Source organism: Uloborus diversus, chromosome 2 (assembly GCF_026930045.1).
Source record: "Uloborus diversus isolate 005 chromosome 2, Udiv.v.3.1, whole genome shotgun sequence".
Taxonomy (NCBI): Eukaryota; Metazoa; Arthropoda; class Arachnida; order Araneae; family Uloboridae; genus Uloborus; species Uloborus diversus.
In genome coordinates this window covers 198,927,046-198,946,946 of record NC_072732.1, presented here as the reverse complement: position 1 = coordinate 198,946,946, position 19,901 = coordinate 198,927,046, and positions in this window count along the sequence as shown.

The window sequence follows — 19,901 nt, the reverse complement described above, 5'->3', positions numbered from 1 at the left end:
AAAAAGACTCCTTTAAATACTCCTCAACCCCCCGAAAAAAAATCGACGGCAAAGTTTGTTCCATGATCTGCAGGGGTGCCCTTTCCTTCAAGAGTGTGATACCCCTCCCCCCCCCAAGAACGAAACCAAAATACCTGTAAAGAAAATTTTAATGGCAGCGCAGTTCTGTCCCATGAATCCCCCCCCCCCAACACATACAACCATGCTCGTCATATGGGTGATCAGGGATTCAATTGCCCTTTCCCCCTGGATTTTTGAAATGTTTCTGAAATTGGGCATTTTTGTACGAATTTGGTGGGTTTTTTTTTTTTTAAATTAAATGCATTGCGCACAATCTGACTGATTCGAGCACTTATAATGTAAGTTTCTAGAATGGAGGGGGGGGGGACATTATCCCCCTCCCTCCATTCCAGAAAATTTGAAATGGCGGGCCTTTGGGACAAAAGACACATTGCTACAAACTTACATACATGCTTACATAATAAAGTGCTCGAATCAGTCAGAGCATGCATAAATCAAGGGCGGATCCAACTTCTGCTTTTAGAGGGGGTTATTTAGAAAAGGGGGGAGGGGTCGTGTCACACATATTGCTCTTCTTGAGCTCAAATGGGGGGGGGGGTACCCGTCCCCATCTGGAGCCGTTCCTTAATAAAATTTGCAATGGATAGCAAATTTGCGTATTCTATACTTTGTTTAATATAAATTTCTCATTTCAGTACCAAGATAATTCTTTTGTTTTAATCAGATCAGTTTTTTTTTTTTGGTGCATTCATTTCTTTGTTTTTTCGCAGCCCAATGCAAATGAAATGCTAGAAAAAAATTTCGTTAGTAAACTCCTAAAATCCCATAGTTAAAAAAAAAGAAAAAAAATCGCAAAACAAAATTTTGAACAGGCATCTCGTTTACAGGACCAATCTGTGAGCTCAAGGCCAAATTGCAACTGTTATTCCCTCCCCCGCCCCCCCCCCTCGACTGCCTGCATACATAGACATTTGTATGTGTAATTTTACGGAGTAACTAAGAAAATATTTCCATTTTAAATTAGTAATAAAAAAGAAAGCTTCGATTATTATGAAAGGGCATTTATTAAATACCTTCAATAAAGCATTGACATTTTTTCTGGTGGCTGGGCAGCTTAATTTTAAATATAGTGAAATTTTGCCCAATATTTACTAACGAAAATAATTTCAGGTATATAAATTAGTATGCAAGTCTCAAAAATCATATTCATCATACCAACATAAAGGTAGTGTTTGTTGAAAAAATTTCATCATTCTCTAACTTTCTGGTTTTGTCTCCACTTATTTAACAGATGCTCTTAACATGTGAAATCTACATTTTTAAATTAAAATGTAGCTTTTTTTCTTTTTCATATATTCAAAACTAGGGAATAGAAACGCGGTCCATCGTTTTCCGAAAAGTTTCACTTTTGGTTTCGATTCTATCCCATAGCGCAGGTGTTCCCAAATTTTTTCGATTCGCGGCAGCCTTAGAAGAAATATAATTTTTCGAGGCATCCCAGTCTTTATTGATCATATATGTGTACGAATGTTACCGTGGGCACTTCGTGGCATCTTTTCGCAGATTAATCGGTAAAAATCGGCTGAAAAAAATTGTTAAAGTGGCCGCTGACCGATATGCTAATGCATTGTCGCATCTCTACTCCGCACCAGCAAAAAATGACGTTGATATTCCATTTAAATTCTTGAGTCACTAGAAAAAAAAAATAAATAAATAAAAACTTATATTTAAAATTTTTTCTCTCCATAAGGGAGAAAATGAATAAAATACACGACATATAAATCCGAAAAATGGGGGAGGAAATCAATAAAATATTTGTTAACTAATTAGTCTCTTTCATTTCTATTTAACTATATTATACTTTATCCTTTATTTTGCGGCCTCTTGACAGAATGTACTACACCGATCCCTTCCATTTTGGTGGAACTTAGAAATATCAATCATGAATTTTAATCTCTTTTTGATATTTTCAATTTGGCCCAGGTTCCATAGTTGTGGTACGCCCTTTGTTAGCACAGCCATAAAAATATATTACTTTTTTCAATTTTTCAGAAAATTTGAAGTGATAAACAAATGTTACACAACAGTTTTTAATTTTAATCTATACATTGTCTTTATCAATAAAAGTATTAATTTGAAATTAAACCTTGCCAATGTTTGGAAAATAAACAAAATCTGGAAAACTAAGAAATTACAACAGAGAAAGCGAAAATGAGTGAGCTCTATTTACAATTCATGTATTGATTTAAAAAAGGGAAAAGCATATCCTCTAATATATAAATAAGCAATAAGCATGTCCTTGATGAACATTGCCTGACTGAGACAATTCATCCAGAAACTAATGCTTAGAATATTTCATTATACCTTTTATTAGTGTTCATTTTCAAAAGAGAAACATATCCTCTGTAATATATAAATATACAAACAATTGATGAACTGTATGTCTGAGACAATTTCTTCTACTCATATTTAATCAAACATAACTATTTAATCAAACATAACTGAACTAATGCTTATCTGCTACATTAGCAACCAGACTTCACCTGATTAAAATGGTCCCTCTCCTTTCTGGCTTCTTTATAGCAAAAATAAAGTTTATAAATTGATGTAACTTTATCACACTTGTAAGATATCACACAGAAGTAGCAAATTTGAGGGTTTGCAAAAATATAACTATTTAATCGAAAAAACTAAATATACAGACACATAGACTTGGATATAAGAATTTTATTTATAGCTACAAAAAATATAGGCACCATTTCAAAATATGTAATCTTTACTTTGTGATTAATGAAACAGAAATTTGATACATGGTTATAAACAAAACTCTTTTAATAAAGTTGATTTAATCTTGCTAAGCAGGTGGTGCAGTTGATGCCATTATTTTTTTCAAAAGCATCTTTATTTTTAACATGAAGCCTTAGGATAACCATATAGCAATACAAAAATCTTCGGTTTTCCCTTTGGCCCAGATCAGGGATTATGTGGGTTAATGACATCAGCTTTGATTACTAGACTACATGGAATGCAGCTGAGTCCCTGACCCTAGAGGCACCCTTGGGTAAGATATCAGGACATGAAAAAAATAGCAATGAGGTATCAAGGAAAAGGGATTACTTGTGATGATGACTCACTGAGCAAAGCATGGGATGTTCAAAGAAGCTCCCACACCTGGAGTAAAATTGCTTTATACATTTCTATAAAGGTTGTGTAAAGTGAGAGAGAGAGGTTTTTAAAGAAGTGATATGAGAAAAAAAAAAAAAAACAACCTTTATTTATAAAAAACACACACACATACAAAAAAAGTTTAGTTGTGCCAGTCATTGGAAATTAAGGGGTTCAATGACACTAATTCCCCACACTTTTGGTTACACTTCATTATGTTTAGTGAAAATATATAATACATTCAAATCTCAGACTGGTTCAAACTTCAAGTTATGGGAAGTTAAAACAGCCCCTCAAGGAATATTTGAGATATTGAGAGTTGATTGTATAACACAAATAAAAAAATGTGTTCCAGAATTTATTCCAGACGATTGAAGACCTCAGTGATCGTTAGCGGTGACCAGGGCTTGTTAAATATATCCATGGTTAAAGTACAAGTTCCCATGCCAAACTGATACTTTTAGGACTGCTGGATCAGGGGTTGCTTGGCTCCTGGTCTGAATCAAAAAACCAGAACTGTCTTCAAGGCCTCATCCAACTGGTTAATCTCCATGTTGTAGTAAGTATGGGGACCCTGGAATGTTGAGAGAGAGAGAGAATCCCATTCTTCAGTTGATTCAGTAGCTACTCTTCAGGCTCGGAAAAAACCGAAAAGCACAAGCAGAGTTAATGGCAGCAAATGAAGCCAATTCCCTCTACAATGTGCCATTCAGTCGGGAATTTCCAGCCTCTGCAACTGGACACCTGAAATAGTTCTTGGACTTTGGGAAGAAAAAACAATTTAATTTAAAAGCAACAATATTATACAATGCTAATGGACACAATACTGTTTTTCATCCTGTTCAGAAAAATAATATATTTTATTTCTCAACATGTTTGTAATTAAAATATTTTGTCAATAGGTACAACAGTAAAATAGCTGTTATCAATAGCTTATTTGCTATTACTTTTTTTGTCATCTATTACACCAAGGTGTAACCATGTATTATATAAAAAATTTACTTAGCTATGATTGCTTCATAATAGAGATTATATCAAGAATAGAAGCAAGACACATTCATACGAAAGATTATTCAAGAATTAAATGCATTGCCTGTGTATTACAAGAAAATTCTCTAAATATAGTATGGCACAAAACCAATTCAAGTTGAGAATCAAGTTTCATAACAGTCTGGGAGTAACCCAAGTTTCCAATTACACAGATTAACAATAGAGAATAGCATCCATAAGAAAGTAACAATTTTAAAGATCAAACATACCCACACTTCCGTTGATTCAGTAATTACTCTTCAAGCTCGGAAAAAACCGAAAAGCATAAGCAGAGGAAACGGCAGCAAATGAAACCAATTCCCTCTATTATGTGCCATTCAGTCAGGAATTTTCAGCCTCTGCAACTGGACACCAGAAACAGTTTTTAGACTCTGGGGAGGAAAAACTTAATTTAAAATTTGAATGCAACACTATAACAATGCTATTGGAATGGCATACAATAGTTCTAAATAGGTATCCATCCTATTCAGAAAATAATTAGTATATTTTGCTTCTCAACATGTTATTAATTAAAATATTCTTCAACAGGTACAATAGTAAACTAGCTGTTATCAATAGCTTATTCTCTTTAACTCTTTTTTTGTTGTATATTACACTAAGGTGTGACCATCTATTATAAAAAAAAATACTTCAGCTATGATTGCTTCATAATATTACATCAAGAATAGAAGTAAGACAAATTCATAAAAAGTATTATTCAAGAATTGAATGCACTACCTGCTTATTACAGGAAAATTCTCAAATTATAGTATGATACAAAACCAATTCAAGTTGAGGATCAAGTTTCATAACAGCCTAGGAATAATTACACAGATAAACAATATAGAATAGTTTCAAAAAGTAGAACTGTAATAAATTAAAATAGATTGGACATCTTTCTGCGAATGGAGAAAAAATCTCAAGAATAAAAACAAATATCAAGCAGTAAAAATCCTCAACATATAAGCACTTTAACCTGGAGCGTTTGTTGCTGCTCACAGCTACTGCACCCCACATGATACTTTGATTTAAATACTTCAGTATTTATCCTTAAGCATGTGACAATATCTGAAACTGGCAAGAAAATCAAATCTGCATGTTATTTTTCTGAAAGTCATGAAGCAATTCAGCAATAAAAGCATGATTGACAGATCTTTTAAAGGATGATGAGTGAATTATTTAATTTGAGATTTCCGTTACACAGAATTCTATTAAATAGCAGAAGCTAGAAGGAAAAAAATGATTGTTTGATAACTGTTTTATAATTCAAAAAGGTAAGAATCTGCATCAGATGAATATACTCCTGTTTAAAAACATAATTTGGTCAATAGGTACCTGCATTTTGAAAAAGAAAAATGCATAAATTATTTTTCTTCTAGAAAATACCATATTTTGCTCCTGTCTGTAACTTTGCAATTTTACTCAAATGAAACAGATACACTATATAGGAAGCTAAATATAATAACTATTGCAGAAATAGTTATTAGTTAACAGAGAAATCACATTTCGTCTAACGAGCAAAGTATTAAGTTCATAGCAAGAAATTATTGAAATCAAATCCTTATTACTTCATATCCATAATAACGACGTTCATCACTGAGCGAAACCGTTTTGTAAGATACTATTAAGATGCATTTCTTTAGAAATTAGTTGATTCAATATGAAATCTACACTGAATTACAAGCCGTTATCTCAGTTTACTTATGCTTTAATTAAAATATGAATAAAATTGTACCATTGTTTGTTTCCTTTATGAATCAAAGCAAAATCCTCTTTGTTCTCATGTTCACGAGCACCAAACCATTACGAGATCACTTTGAAGAAAGAGAAATACATAAATTAATCATTTCATCTCAATAGCTCAATATTAAATACATTGTAACATGTTATTGACATCAAATCACATTGAAAATCGGTCAATGCAGGAACGATCCTGACAGATAAACGGGAGGCAACCCTATATTTTGGCGCTAAATGATATCATTCTCAGACTTGGCGACAAGGATTCTTCCTGTACCTCGTGCGTGGTTTAAGAAATGGCTTGAACAATGTTGTAATGAGTAATGTGTTGATGTTGATGTATTTATTATGATGAGATTTTTACAATTAGATATGCATGAAAGTAAGTGAAACATTTTCTTGGATGTGACTATATTAAGTTGTATCTTTTTGTTTTTTTTATTTTGAAAAAGAGCGTGTTCTTTTATTTATGCTTACTGTCTGACCACGGATTGTATGGAATGACAAACACCGTTTTACAGCCGGAAATGGATAAATTTATTATTTTTTACCGATGTCAGCTTTTGCAGAAGCAGAGTCTCATTCAAATGAGCGGAATACGCGCATCAAATTTTTACTTTTCCCCCTTATTCACATAGATTCGTTGATCTGGACGTTTGAAAATTCTATGCAATCTGTGGTTGGACAGTACAACGGTCATGAAATTAAAAGCATGTATTAAGATTTATTATGGCTAGGCCTTAGGTTTTTTTCTAGATTATCATTCTGTGCATCTGTACTTTCTATCCGGACAAAATTTATATTTATTTATGCCATATTTTGACGTCTTTCAGATATCTAATATAATATGGGAAATTGTTGTTAGACGTTAGCTTGCATAGGTGTGCATTAAATAAACGTTTCTCGTGTGCTTGAGATTTTTGCTTCCCCCCCCCTTGAATAATCGAAACTATTAGGCTTCTTTTAATTTCCCGCCTAAATTAACGTACATTTCTTTAAGACGTCCTTAAGGATTCTTCCTGTAAGCGTGCATGTATTCACATCATTAAACGTTTATCCTTTGTGAAACATTTAGATGTTTCCTTTTCCTTGCATAATTAAAGCTACTGAGTTGCTTAATTATCCAAAATTAACAATCATTTTTCTCAGACGTGTTGACTTTTGTCAGAATTGTTCCTGTCAGCCTTTAGCGTGCGTAGATCTGCGTCAACTAGAAATCTGTTATCGTGAGTAAATTGTTTAATTTCCTTCATTTAGTAAAACCATTTTGATGTATAATTAATTTAATTACTGCCAGACAGTGGCGTAGCTAGACCCGACTTTCGGGGGTTACTTTTTTATATATATATATGTATGTATAATCGTGAATTTTTCCTTTTTTTCTTTTTTTTCTTTCTTCTCTCTTCTTTTCTCTTTTTTGAGACTAATTGGGGTTGTCAAACCTTAGCTACCCTGCTGCCAGAATTAAATTTATTCCTGTCATCTATTCTTAAGGGCAGATTCCTCCTGTTAGCCATTAGCGTGCAAAGATGTGTTTCTAATGAACGCTATTGAAAATTGTACTGTAAAGCATTTTTGTTCCTTGAACAATTAGGAATATTTAGCAGCAAATTTAATTTTCTGCCAAAATTAACTTTCTTTCAGATATCAAGTCTTAAGTAAGGATTCTTTCTGTCTCCTGTGTAGTTGAGCATCAAATGACTTCATTCTGACATTTATTTTCTTTTCCTGTTGCATAGTTGAAACTATTTAGGGCCATTCCTCCGTCACATGTGGGACAAAAATACGCTTAAATTTCATTAACATTTCATCATATCTCTTAATATTTTAATGAAACTGGGGTAAGCAATTATTTTAATCTTTAAATTTGATACAAAGATACTTCTGAAACAATTTTGTTATTTAAATTAAAATTTATTTACATGCGTCACGTGCAGAACATCTAAAGTCAACCTCTGGTAACTTGCTTGTGGATAAGCTAATATTTTTGCTCTATTAATACAGCAATGACGAAACAAATTGCAGATTTTGAAAGCTACGGTTCCAATGTAAAGGAAACATATCTCATAAGTTTAGAAATAATTATTTAAACCATTGAAGAAAAAAAGTATGTCTATGCCTATTCCATTGAAAATGGTCATTTTGTCCCGCACGAGACAGTTTTTGTATTTCATAAAAAAGAAATAAATTTAGAAGAAAGTTTTGGCTAAAGAAGTCACACATGCATTTGATGTCTTAAGCAACAAAATTTTGTTCATTATCCTTTTTAATTATTATTTTTTATGAAATATACGAAGCGTCACATGCGGGAAAAAATTACCGTTTTCCGTGGAATAGCCCTTTAACTGTTCAATTTCCCGGCAAAATATTTCCTTCAAAAATTAAATCTGTAAAGGTTCTTCCTGTTAAGTCCCCTTCCTTTCAACTATCATATCTTTTCTTCTTGTTGAATATTCTCCCTATTAGCCTTCCCGGGTGTGCCAAAAATGAACATTTATTAATTTTCATATTCTTGGTGTCAGAAATCAGTATGCTGTTTAATTTGCTGTCAAAATTCATGAATTTTAGGTATTATTCTTATCCATCATTATAGATGTGTAACAAATAGGTATTTATCATGAGTAAAATACTTATTTCCTAATCCTTACATAATTGAAACTATTTAGCTGTTTAATTCATTACTTAAAATTATATGCCAGATTTTTAATCTCTACTGAACTTTAACTTTGTCTAGCAACAAATGAAAGATTTTTGTAGTTTGCTAAGAGCTAAATTATTTAAGCATGAAACATTATTCTATTAAATTAGTAGGGCACCTGGTACATTTGTCAATAGAACCTGAAGTATAAGTTCACCTTTCAGTGAGCAGTCATTGTTACAGCAATGATTGAAATCTTTGAGATTGTGGGTTTTTCACTGGTCAGTCATCAGTTCCAAGTTCATCTGATGCACAAAATTCCTGGGGACATGTGTATAAAAATGCTTTATTTCAGTGTGCCCAAAGTTTAATGTTCTATTTGTATTATGAATACATTTTTCGCTTATTGTTTATTTTTCAGAAGGGTTCCTCCATGTTAGTTTACCAAGATGTCAATTGTTTGATCCTGAATAGCGAGAAGTTGGATGATTTCATGGAAACTTAAAGCACAACACTAGTTGAATTTAGACTTTGCATGACAGTTACTTTATTAAAGTCTGCTGCAAAGTCTTAATTTTGCTGGTAATAATGCTTTAACTGGACCTTTCAATGAACAAGAACAACCATTAGAATCTTTGAAATGGTGGGTCTATGCTTTGCAGTCAGAAATCAGTATTAAGTTCATCTGATGCACAAACTTCCTGTGGGATAAGTATAAAAATAATTATTTCAATGTGCCCAAAGTTGAATGTTCAATTTGTATTGTGAATTATGAATACATTTTTTGCTTATTGTATATTTTTCAGAAGGGTTTTTCCATGTTAGTTTTCCAAGATGGCAATTGTTTGATCCTGAATAACGAGAAGATGGATGATTTCATGGAAACTTAAAGCATGACACTAGTTGAATTTAGACCTTGCATGACAGTTACTTTATTAAAGTCTGCTGCAAAGTCCTAATTTTGCTGGTAATAATGCTTTAACTGGACCTTTCAATGAGTAAGAACAACCAATAGAATCTTTGAAATGGTGGGTCTATGCTTTGCAGCCAGAAATCAGTTTTAAGTTCATCTGATGCACAAACTTCCTGTGAATATAAGTATAAAAATAATTATTTCAATGTGGCCAAAGTTGAATGTTCAATTTGTATTGTGAATTATGAATACATTTTTGTTTATTAATGTATCTATTTTTCAGAAGGGTTCCATAGTTTACCAAGATGTCAATTGTTTGATCCTGAATAATGAGAAGATGGATGAGGTTAAAGAAACTTAAAGCACACTAGTTGAATTTAGAACTTGCACAACAGTTACTTTATTAAAGTCTGCTGTGAAGTACTAATTTTGCTGGCAATAATGCTTTAAAACCGACTTGTTAAAATTCAAGTGCATTCAACATCAGTCATATAGTGTAGTCTAAATATATGATTCTTGTGTCTGATGTATTAAAAAGCATTTACAGAATTAATATAAAGGGATGTTGTCACTTAATTTATGACTAAAATCCTCTTTATAAATGCTAACATTTTTTAGACTAATTTTCCTCGAGATAAAAAGTTTAGTTTGAATATTTTTACTTGGTCACAGATATATTTTATTTCTGGTACAATTATTTTGCTTAGAATTGTAACACAGCCGGCTTAAAAAAAATCTGTATTATTCTATTTTAAAACAAATTCTTGCTGTTACCATACCAAGAATGAATATGCTTTTCTACGTTATTCCTGTAGTTAGCTCTACTCTAGTTTTTCCTGGTGCAAAAGTTTCATAAATGTCAAAAGAAAAGCATTTACAAAACTTCTTTGGCATGCTGGCATTAAAACTTGGAGATCACTATCTGTAATTTTATGGTGTAAGAAATTAGGGGTATGAGGAAAGTAGAAATTAAGCAAAGTATTCTAGTGAGTGAAGAAAATGAGCATTAAATCAACATTGCATTTTAAGTAAAAGGTATCAGCAAAACTTAAGTGTATAATAGTAGTGGTATATATGCTTTATGTTATTGATATGTTTCAAAAATCCCGTCAAAGCAATGACATATATAGTTTTTTCAATTATGTATTTAAATATTAAATTTCAAAGCTATAGTTAAAATAGAAAATGATTGTCTTTCTTTGGGTCAAATATATTTTTCTTGTACTTTAATTTATTGTTTTCTACAAAAGCACTATATTAGTAGTTAATGGTAAAAATAATATAGTAGTTTGGTAACAAGTTTAGCATGATAGTCATTAGGCATGTATTTTCCGTGGGGATTTTAAAAAGATCATCCTTTCAAATTAACAGAGGAGTAATTTTAAGCTATATTCATGTTTCAATGTCAAGAACATTTGAGCAAGAGCATTAAAAATATTCGCACCATGTTGAATAAGTGCTGAGAAGCATGTGGAGACATTCCTCAATTTATCATACCATCCTATTTTTAAGAATGTTTTATTCTGGATTTAGTTATATGCTGTGTAATTGTGTTTTTCAGTGTTAGCATTTAAACAACACACATTACAATTATAAGAGGGTAATTTTGCTTCTAAATTAAAATAAAACCACAGCATTATATTTTGCATATGCTTCACACTTACCAGGTTTTATTTTATTATACAATCAATGTAATTGACGTTCGATTTTAACAAATTTACTGTAGTGCATTCGTCCCTGGTATAACATGGTACTTGCGCAACACGGTTTCGATATTACACAGTACGAAACTTCAATTTAATACTTCATGGTTTTGATATAACACGAATGTTATCTTTAATAAAGAAGACATTTCTTTTTTGTTTAATACATTCTGTTAATGTTTGATAATCTAATGATGTTTTACTTTGTTTTTCATGAAACTTGGTTTCGATATAACACGATAGACATGCTTTGATTTACATTATTTCTAAGTCTCGTATAACACGGTTTCGACACAACACGATACATATTGACATGATTTTTACTATGTACATGATTAATTAGTGTGAAAAAATATGTTAATAAGTTTAAAAAAGCCTCGTATAACACGATTTCGATACTACACGGAACGAATACGAGAGACGCCTGTATATTTACAAGAAAATTATTCAGCTTTATATATTAAATAGTTTTATTAAGAATTGTTATTTAACTTTATGTTTCACGTAGAGTTTTATTAAGAGTTTGTCAAATTTTAATCTATTCAGAATTCTATCATGTATCATATGAAACACATTACTTGGAAAATTCATTTCTATTTTAAACAAGTGTTATCGTTTTTTTTTCTCCTTAATCCGTTTGCTATATGAACATTTTTCTGTATTAAACGTTTTTTTTTTTTTTTAATTACTAAAAAGTCATAGTTTTGATTTTTTTTTTTAATGAAGGCTATTTTGAGTGTACAAGCACCTGACAGGCTCGTCATTTCAAAAAAAAAAAAAACCAAGGGAACGATGCGGAAAATACTCAGTTTCTATTGCAGGAGAAAATCAATAGTAGGGAATTTTTAAACGGGCAGGGGGGGGGGTGCACCCCTAGTCACGTTAATTTAATGTCTGTTACTCATGGAGTAGGAGAGGAGAGGAATTTTTTTAGTTTGTCAGTTTGAACATACATTTGCCCTTTGTATACTTATATGCACATATTATATAAATTGGGCTAAGTAAATAACTTAATGAAGTAGTGACTTGCTCCTTGCCTTTTCGCTGCAATAAATTAATAAATAATAGTTTAACGTAACAAATCGGTGGGTAGCCTTAAGTCCAGGTAGGTTTGCGTTTTCTTTGAAGTGGAAGGGGGGGGGGGAATTCTAACATATTCTCTATTAGGGGGCAGCACAATCGGAAATATTTTTCTGCGGTCCTTCATTTCGAAATTTGACATGGAGGGAGGGGGGTGTGCACTCAATGGGAATTGACTTGGGGAAAACAACGAAAAACACGCCCGCTATCCACTTATAACTAATAAAAAGCATTATTTTTCCAAAGCAAGGGGGACTTTCGACCTTCCTCCCTTTCGTTCACATGGAGGGGGGTGGCAAGTGGGGGCTCAAGCCCCGCCTTGGAAATTAGACCTTCCTTGCTTTTAGTACTTTTTTTCTAGCAAGAAAGTAAAAACATTTCTCTAGCCATTAATGAATAAATTATTAAAAATGTCAAAATTTAATAACTCTAAACTGTACTGAAATCGGTTTCTATGCGGAAAGTATCTTACTAAACCATGGAAAAAATATCTGACCCCCTCCCCCCTTAAAATTTTGCTTATGCGCGCCCATGCCCCGAAACCCCTAAATGACGACGGACTTACTTGTGGCTCATTAGCAATCTTCGTGTTTTCATAAGCACTCAAGGATTAGTGAGAATTGCTTGAGACTCAATGAAGGTGCTCCCCCCCCCCTCCCAAAGCCCAATATCTAAGGTTGTGCTCCTGTTTTTGGGCGTCCACTGATGTCCTGTGAATTTCTTCATTTGCAAGGAAGTACTGCTTGGGCTATTTACTCACGTTCTTAATAAGTCATACATATCATTTTATTACCAATCTCTGAACTCTCAATATTTATTGCCAGAGTATCCAACTATTTATTGCTGCTTTTTCCAAAGCTTATGCATAACGGCATGAAGTTGGAAGAGCGATATACAGTTTATTTTGACACAAAAGTTAATATTGTTTCTCTTGAAAGTTGCGTATGCTGTATCTATGTTACAAAAAAAGAAAAGAGAGAAAATATTAAAATGTTTAATGAACCATTTCTAATGAAAAATGTTACAACTATTATTTTGCAGAAAAAGTTTGCAAAATTACTGCACCTAGGGGTTCCCCCCTCCGCTTAAGAGCAAGGATGCACCCCCTCCAAAATAAGAACCCATAACAGGGAAAATATCAACTCGGAATACTTTCCCCCCATAACAATTTCGATGGTGCAGCGCGCCATGACCTCCCCAAGGTGGGTACCCCTCTGCATCTATGTGTTTCGTAGCTGTCCCCTTCCCCAGTCGTGAGCAGCACCCAGGATACCCCTTAAAATTTCTATGGTGCGGTTCGTGCCACGATCCCCTTGAGTGGGCACTCAAGGGGGTCAATTATTATGTTATCAAAATTAAGGTAGTTAGTACAACGAGGGGGCCTTCGTAGCTCCGTGGTAGAAGCTTCGTCTTTCAAGCCGAAGATCGTGGGTTCGAATCCCGCCTGTGCCTTGAGTGTTATTTCTTTTTCTAGTGTTGTAAATATTTCCTGTGTGTGTCCGGAGCCAAGGCGCTTGGCACGCAGTCCTCTATCTATATGAAGCTGTCTAAAATAAATAGATAAATAAAGTGCAACGAGTGGGACTTCAGAGCAGACAGCATGATTGAAATTTTTAGGGAGAGGGGGGTTTGCTGTTGTCTTTGTCGTTTTTAGGGGATCTCAATTTGGGGATGCATTTGAGGGGAGGGGACGTCATTTTTCTTGAGGAGGAAGAGGAGCATCTCTGATTTAGGAAAGATTGTTTTTGGTGCAAATGGAATTTTATAAAAAATGCGAAAAAACTGAAACGTATTTTAGTTTGTTTTATTATAATTCAAAATATATAACTGTAGAATACAAAACGAACCAGTTTATTTTCTTAAACTAATTTGCATTTAATGATGTTTACCATTCTTGAAAATGCCAATACATGAAAAAAAGTACACTTAAAATCGGAAAGAACATACTCCTTCAGGAAGTGTTTCCAAAAAGGAGAAATAAACTGCAACTGTATTGCTATGGTATTGCACTTTTTTTTGGCATCATGTTCGTCGTTGATAAGAATTCGCCTTGAAATAGATGAAGTCGCCAATATGGTAACCATGGACCCAGGATCGTTCCTGCATTGACCGACGTGTAATCACATTTATGACATTTAAGATCGAGCGAAACCATTTTGCAAGTCATTAGGCAGTTTTTGAATAAATATTCGTTGAAATAACAAATGAAACTTGCAACATTACTAATTTCAAGAGTTAATTTGTGTTTTTGTGAAACATAAATTCAAATTAATCATTAAAACGTACCTCACAATCACCTAAATCCTCAGGCCCCCTCGTGTATCTACCGTTTGTTCGCGCGCCAAACCATTGCGTCGCCAAACGTCAAGGTTGCCGTAAATTTCCCTGTAAAAATCGCCAGGATTTAGCTGTAATTAATGTCCGCCCATCATTTTGGATTCAAAACAATCTGAAAATCAAAATATTATAACTGTTGCCATTAAACAGTTTAGATGCCACAATCTATCACAAAAATGTGTCTATTCAAAATTTTAAGCTAAAAATTTTATTAATAGCAATAATAATTACTGCTAGAACAGTTTTCCATATACAATTTTATGTCTGCTCATTAAGAACTAAATGTATTAAATATAAAAAAAGATGGAGCAAAACATCACGTGAGTTCTCGATAGACTCGAGCTTGCAAGAGTTGATAAACACTAGAGTCCCTACATATGGGGACTCTAATAAACACCGGCGTTCATTAACACATGCACTTATGCCATTTAAAAAAATTTCTTGACGTGAAAAAACTGTGAACGACTCATTTGGTGCGAAATACTTTCTTTTTCACTCTACTTTTCTGATTTTAGGCCTCTAGATTCCTTATTAGAAAATCGGTGAAAACTCGGGGCCGCTGAGAGTGAAGACGCGTTCCTGGTCAGTTTTATCATAGGATCCCCTTCCTCTTATTAAAAAAAAAATAGGATTTATGCTACTCTGATTTTGAGTCTGGTCCTCCGTTTCCGACTAGGCTGACATGGCTTCTCGTCATCCCTGCTCGCATTCGCTTTAAATTTATAACTGTTCTCAGCTATTTCCGCAGCAAATTCTTAAATTCGCATAAAATTGCGAGTAGTCGGCAAACACACTAATAACATTTTTAGCAAACTATTTTGAATGGAAAATAAAAACGATTGCCTCTGTGCAGACAAAATAAATGTTAAATGAACATTTTATTAGAGCAGCAAATTAGCAAAATTTTATTGCGTTCAGAGTTTTGAGCCCAAGAGTCACTGTTTCAACGTAAAACAACGTAAAGTTTAGATTACATATGCCAAAATACTGCCTGTTTGTTCCGCCCTATATCGCAAGTCCTTACTCGAAATATCATTGTAGTGTCTTGATCAATTGCCCTCCTCCCCCCTTCTCCGGCTTAATAAGTGAGCATAATTTTGCTCTTTTTCGGTATAATTCACATTAAGTCAGCATTCTTTGCTCCCCTCCCCCTCCTCTTCCTGGAGAAATTCCAAAGGACGGGCCTGAATAATGTGCTTACTTTAGTAGTTAATTACTTTTTAGTTCTAAACAAATTCCACTACAGTGAAACCTGTGTAAGTTGACCACTCGCGGTGCATTACTTTAGTGGTCAACTTACAGAGGCTGATTTATATGATAAGAGCTAATTCCGTGCCCGAAAAAGCGGTCAAAATAGACAAGTGGTCAACTTACAAGGGTGGTCAACTTCACAGGTTTTACTGTACTACATATAAACAGTATTGTTATCTAAAGGACGATTGACATTCAAGAGTAACGTCGAAGATTTACTGTCTAACCACGGATTGTATGGAAAGGCAAATATCCGATTTACACGCAGAAATATAAGCATCTATTAGTTTTCAGGGATGTCAGCTTTTGCAGATGTTATGTTAGCCTCTGAATTAAGCAGAGTCTCATTCAAATAAGCGGAATACGCGCATAAAATTTTTATTTTTCCCCTCATTCAGATGGAGTCGCCTGAACTGGACATTTGCCAATTCCATACAATCCGTGGTCTAACAGTACTTCAATGCTCTTAATTTTTGTATGAATTGTTTTCATCATATGAGACAACTTGTTTACCCAATGTCGATTTCAAAAGTTATGATTTTTTTTAATTCGTTATGAAAAAATACTATTTTTGGGCTCAATATGCGAAATTCGATCGTCGTGCGGGGCATGAAGATATTTTCGTACTGGGTGATGTAATTTTACGTCATTTTACGTCACGTAGTATTATCACTCCAAAGAGTAAGAAATTTGCACGGAAGCTCACGGGAGCTCAGCTCAGTGGCGGATCCAGCCGACTGTTTTGGGAGGGGCCATCTGAAATTTTTGAACAAACTCCGCAGGGCTGAATTTAGTTCCATGCCGCCCCTAAACAAATTTGAAATCTGCCCCCCCCCCCTAAAAGAAGCAAAATATCCTTGACTCAAAAAAAAAAAAAAAAAAAACGTAAGAAAGTGTTCCCGCCCCGATGAAATGATCACAGTGATCTCCCACAAAAATTTTTATTCGGCAAATTTTGCTGACGATTCAACAAATACCATGATTGAAAAACATTTGAATTTCATAAGATGTGTGAAAGTAATCATTATTAAATTACAAGAAAAAATTGTCTCTGTGGAAAATGAAAGAATGCTAATATTTTACGTTCAAGAATAACAATTTAATTCAAAAAATGTGTATTATAATAGCAAATTTGCCGCCACTGAAAATTTTGTCACCCTAGGCAGCTGCCTACTCTGCCTATTAGGAAATTGAGCCCTGATAACTCCACAGAAATTTTGTTAAATTAAGTTTTAAAAACTCAATTTTCGGGGTAACGAGACATTAGGTGAGGGGTGGATTTAGGAATCTCCTTCGAAAATGTTTCAAAGTTTAAATTTCCGAGTAATTTTTGAAAATTAAGAAACTAAAAACGCATTTTGTCTATTTTTGATGATGTACGGAGAAAGGTCAGGTTTCGGCTCCTGGATCCAAAATACTTTTTGAAAATAAAGCTTAGAAACCAAAATATTCTGTCATTATACATTGAGAAGTTAAAAGAGGAGGGGTGTTCTTCTAGCTCTTCAGCTGTCCAGCCTAAAAATGCACTTTAGGTTATGTTTGCTTACATTAAAGGAAGTGTGAAGGTGCTTAGAATCCTTCCTTCCTGGAAATATTTTGCCTTTGAGGCTCTAAAATTCGATTTTTAACTATATTTATACATATTTTAGAAAGGGATGGAAGATTCGTGAGCTCCTCTGAAAAACCTCCTTTTAAAGCTATCATCACGATATAAACTAGGGAAGGAGGGGGTCCTATCAAAACTCGTTTGTAATTGAAGTCCAAAAAAGTTGCTTTTAAGCAAGTTAAGTGATAAGGGCTGGATAAGCTAGTTTCTGTTGACACTTTTTCCAAATAAAAGACTTAAAATGCAATTTTTTGCTACATATCAAGGTATTTGTGAAAGGGCATGGGAAAAGGGGGTTCTCCTCCTAGTTTCGAAATTAAAGCCATAAAAACGAAAATTTACGCTCTCTTTGGTCTTGTGAACAATAGGTATAAGGTATACTCTGAGAACCGCAGCATTTAGAGATCGTCCAAGTGTCTGTATTTGGAATCAATAAAGGATGTAAACGATGGAGACAAATTTTGGAAAAAAAAGTTTTGTTTTGAGGATAGGGGTATAATTTCTCTCCCAATTAAGGCCTATACTTCTTTTTCTGTAAAATACATGTGTTAAATTTTGTTATCTTCTCATAATATTTTTTTCTTTTTTTTTTTCTTAAAAAAATTTCTACAATCACAAGGCTTTGGGAGGGGCCATGGCCCCCATGGCCCCCCCTCTAGATCCGCCCCTGGCTCAGCTCCTGCATTTCTTTTCAATTTTTTGTGAATTGTTTTCATATTAGTTAAATTCAGACAGTGTGCATTATTGTTTTTCAGAGATCACAGGGTTCCCGCACTTCTTTCATTAGAAATTAAAAGAAATAGGTTAAGGTTGATCACAGAATGGGTTGAAAACTGATATAAGTCTTTTCCTTTTAAAAAAAAAATATACGAATTTAGTTTTAATAAAAGTATATTTTTGAAGTTCAAGTAAGGGGATAGGGTGATTACCCCCGTTGGTTTATCGAAGCTGAAGTTATTTTTAATCTGGAGATTTATCGAAGCTGAAAAATTTTTAGACTCTCTTTGGTGATGTAAAGGTGTTACAGATTTTTTCTAGAAAAATATTGAAACTGCAGTTTTTAAATTGTAAATTTAGGCTATCTTTATCGAGTTCAGACAGGACCGTCATTATAAATTTTTCAGGGAGTTGGAGGGGGGTGTACGCAATGTAAATTCTGTCGAAAAAGAACAAAATCAAGTCCACTTCTATGAAAAAATATATGTTTCGAAGTGGGTGGCAGGAGGTGGCAATTGACCCTTTTAAAGGATGAGCCTAAATTTGGGGTTCGGGGTTCTGAGCCCGTAAAGTTCTTGCGATCGGAGTCAAAGACTATAAAATTCTTGGAGTCGGAGCCGGAGTCGTTCTTCCGGTAGTCAATTTTCTCCTCCGACTCCGCAGCCCTTGTTTTTAATACTTCGTAGACAACACAATTCTCTCAAAATTTCTTCTAAACCCCCTGAATTCTTCGGGGGGTCACCATTCGACTCCAACTGCGATTCTTTACCCAAAAATCAGTCCGACTCTGACTCTGCAAGCACTGACCACTGAGAGAGTTGCGACTTTGAGGGAAGATGACAGATCCCGACTCCAACTCCTTTACTCTAAATCAGTCTGACTTCGCAGCCCTGTTAAAAACGCTATTAATGGTTACCTTTTTGTGAGTTAAAGGGCGTGGGGATACATACGGTAATCCACGTAAATTTGAGAATTGCTCCAAAAAATGTACTTAAAATTGTTCGTAAAAGAGGACAAGTATTCGTGTTCAAAATGTGTTTATGAGGGTTTTAAGATTTGCGGTGAATAAAAGCAGAGGCAGATGAAGAGCATTTTATTTCCCTGAACGTTCCACACGAATCAGACACTTCCCACGCAAGGCAGTTTTAAAAGGCTTCCTGCAGTAAGCAAAAGTAATACCAGCAGATTGAAAAATATAAACCTTTCAAAGAAATTTAAAAGACTCTCAATATATTCTTTAAAACTGTTTTTACAAATCGGAATGTAGTCCCAATGGCATTCTTACATTGATATAACCAAATGCACTACGTAAAAGCAACAGTATAGATCAATTTCTATAAATCATGTTTGAAAATATTCCAGCCTATAGAGCTAGCAAATAAAAGAGCTGACAGCTATCGTAAAACCAGTGCGAAAACTCACTGTAAACACTACCAAATTATATATATCACAGTGTCATTTACTCTCCTAACCTTTGTTGATTCCGGAAAAGAAGTTGCTCGAGAAGATGTGAATGGTCAAGAAATTAGAACGTTTTGCAATGAATTTGGCAATTATTTCACCATACATCACCAAATTTATCGCTGAAAATAAGACACAGAATTCATTATCAATGTTACGATGTTGGCTTATGGCTATGATTAAGAAGTTTCAAAAGAGCACATGGTATGCTTTTGGGAATATATTCTGCTGCTGTATTAC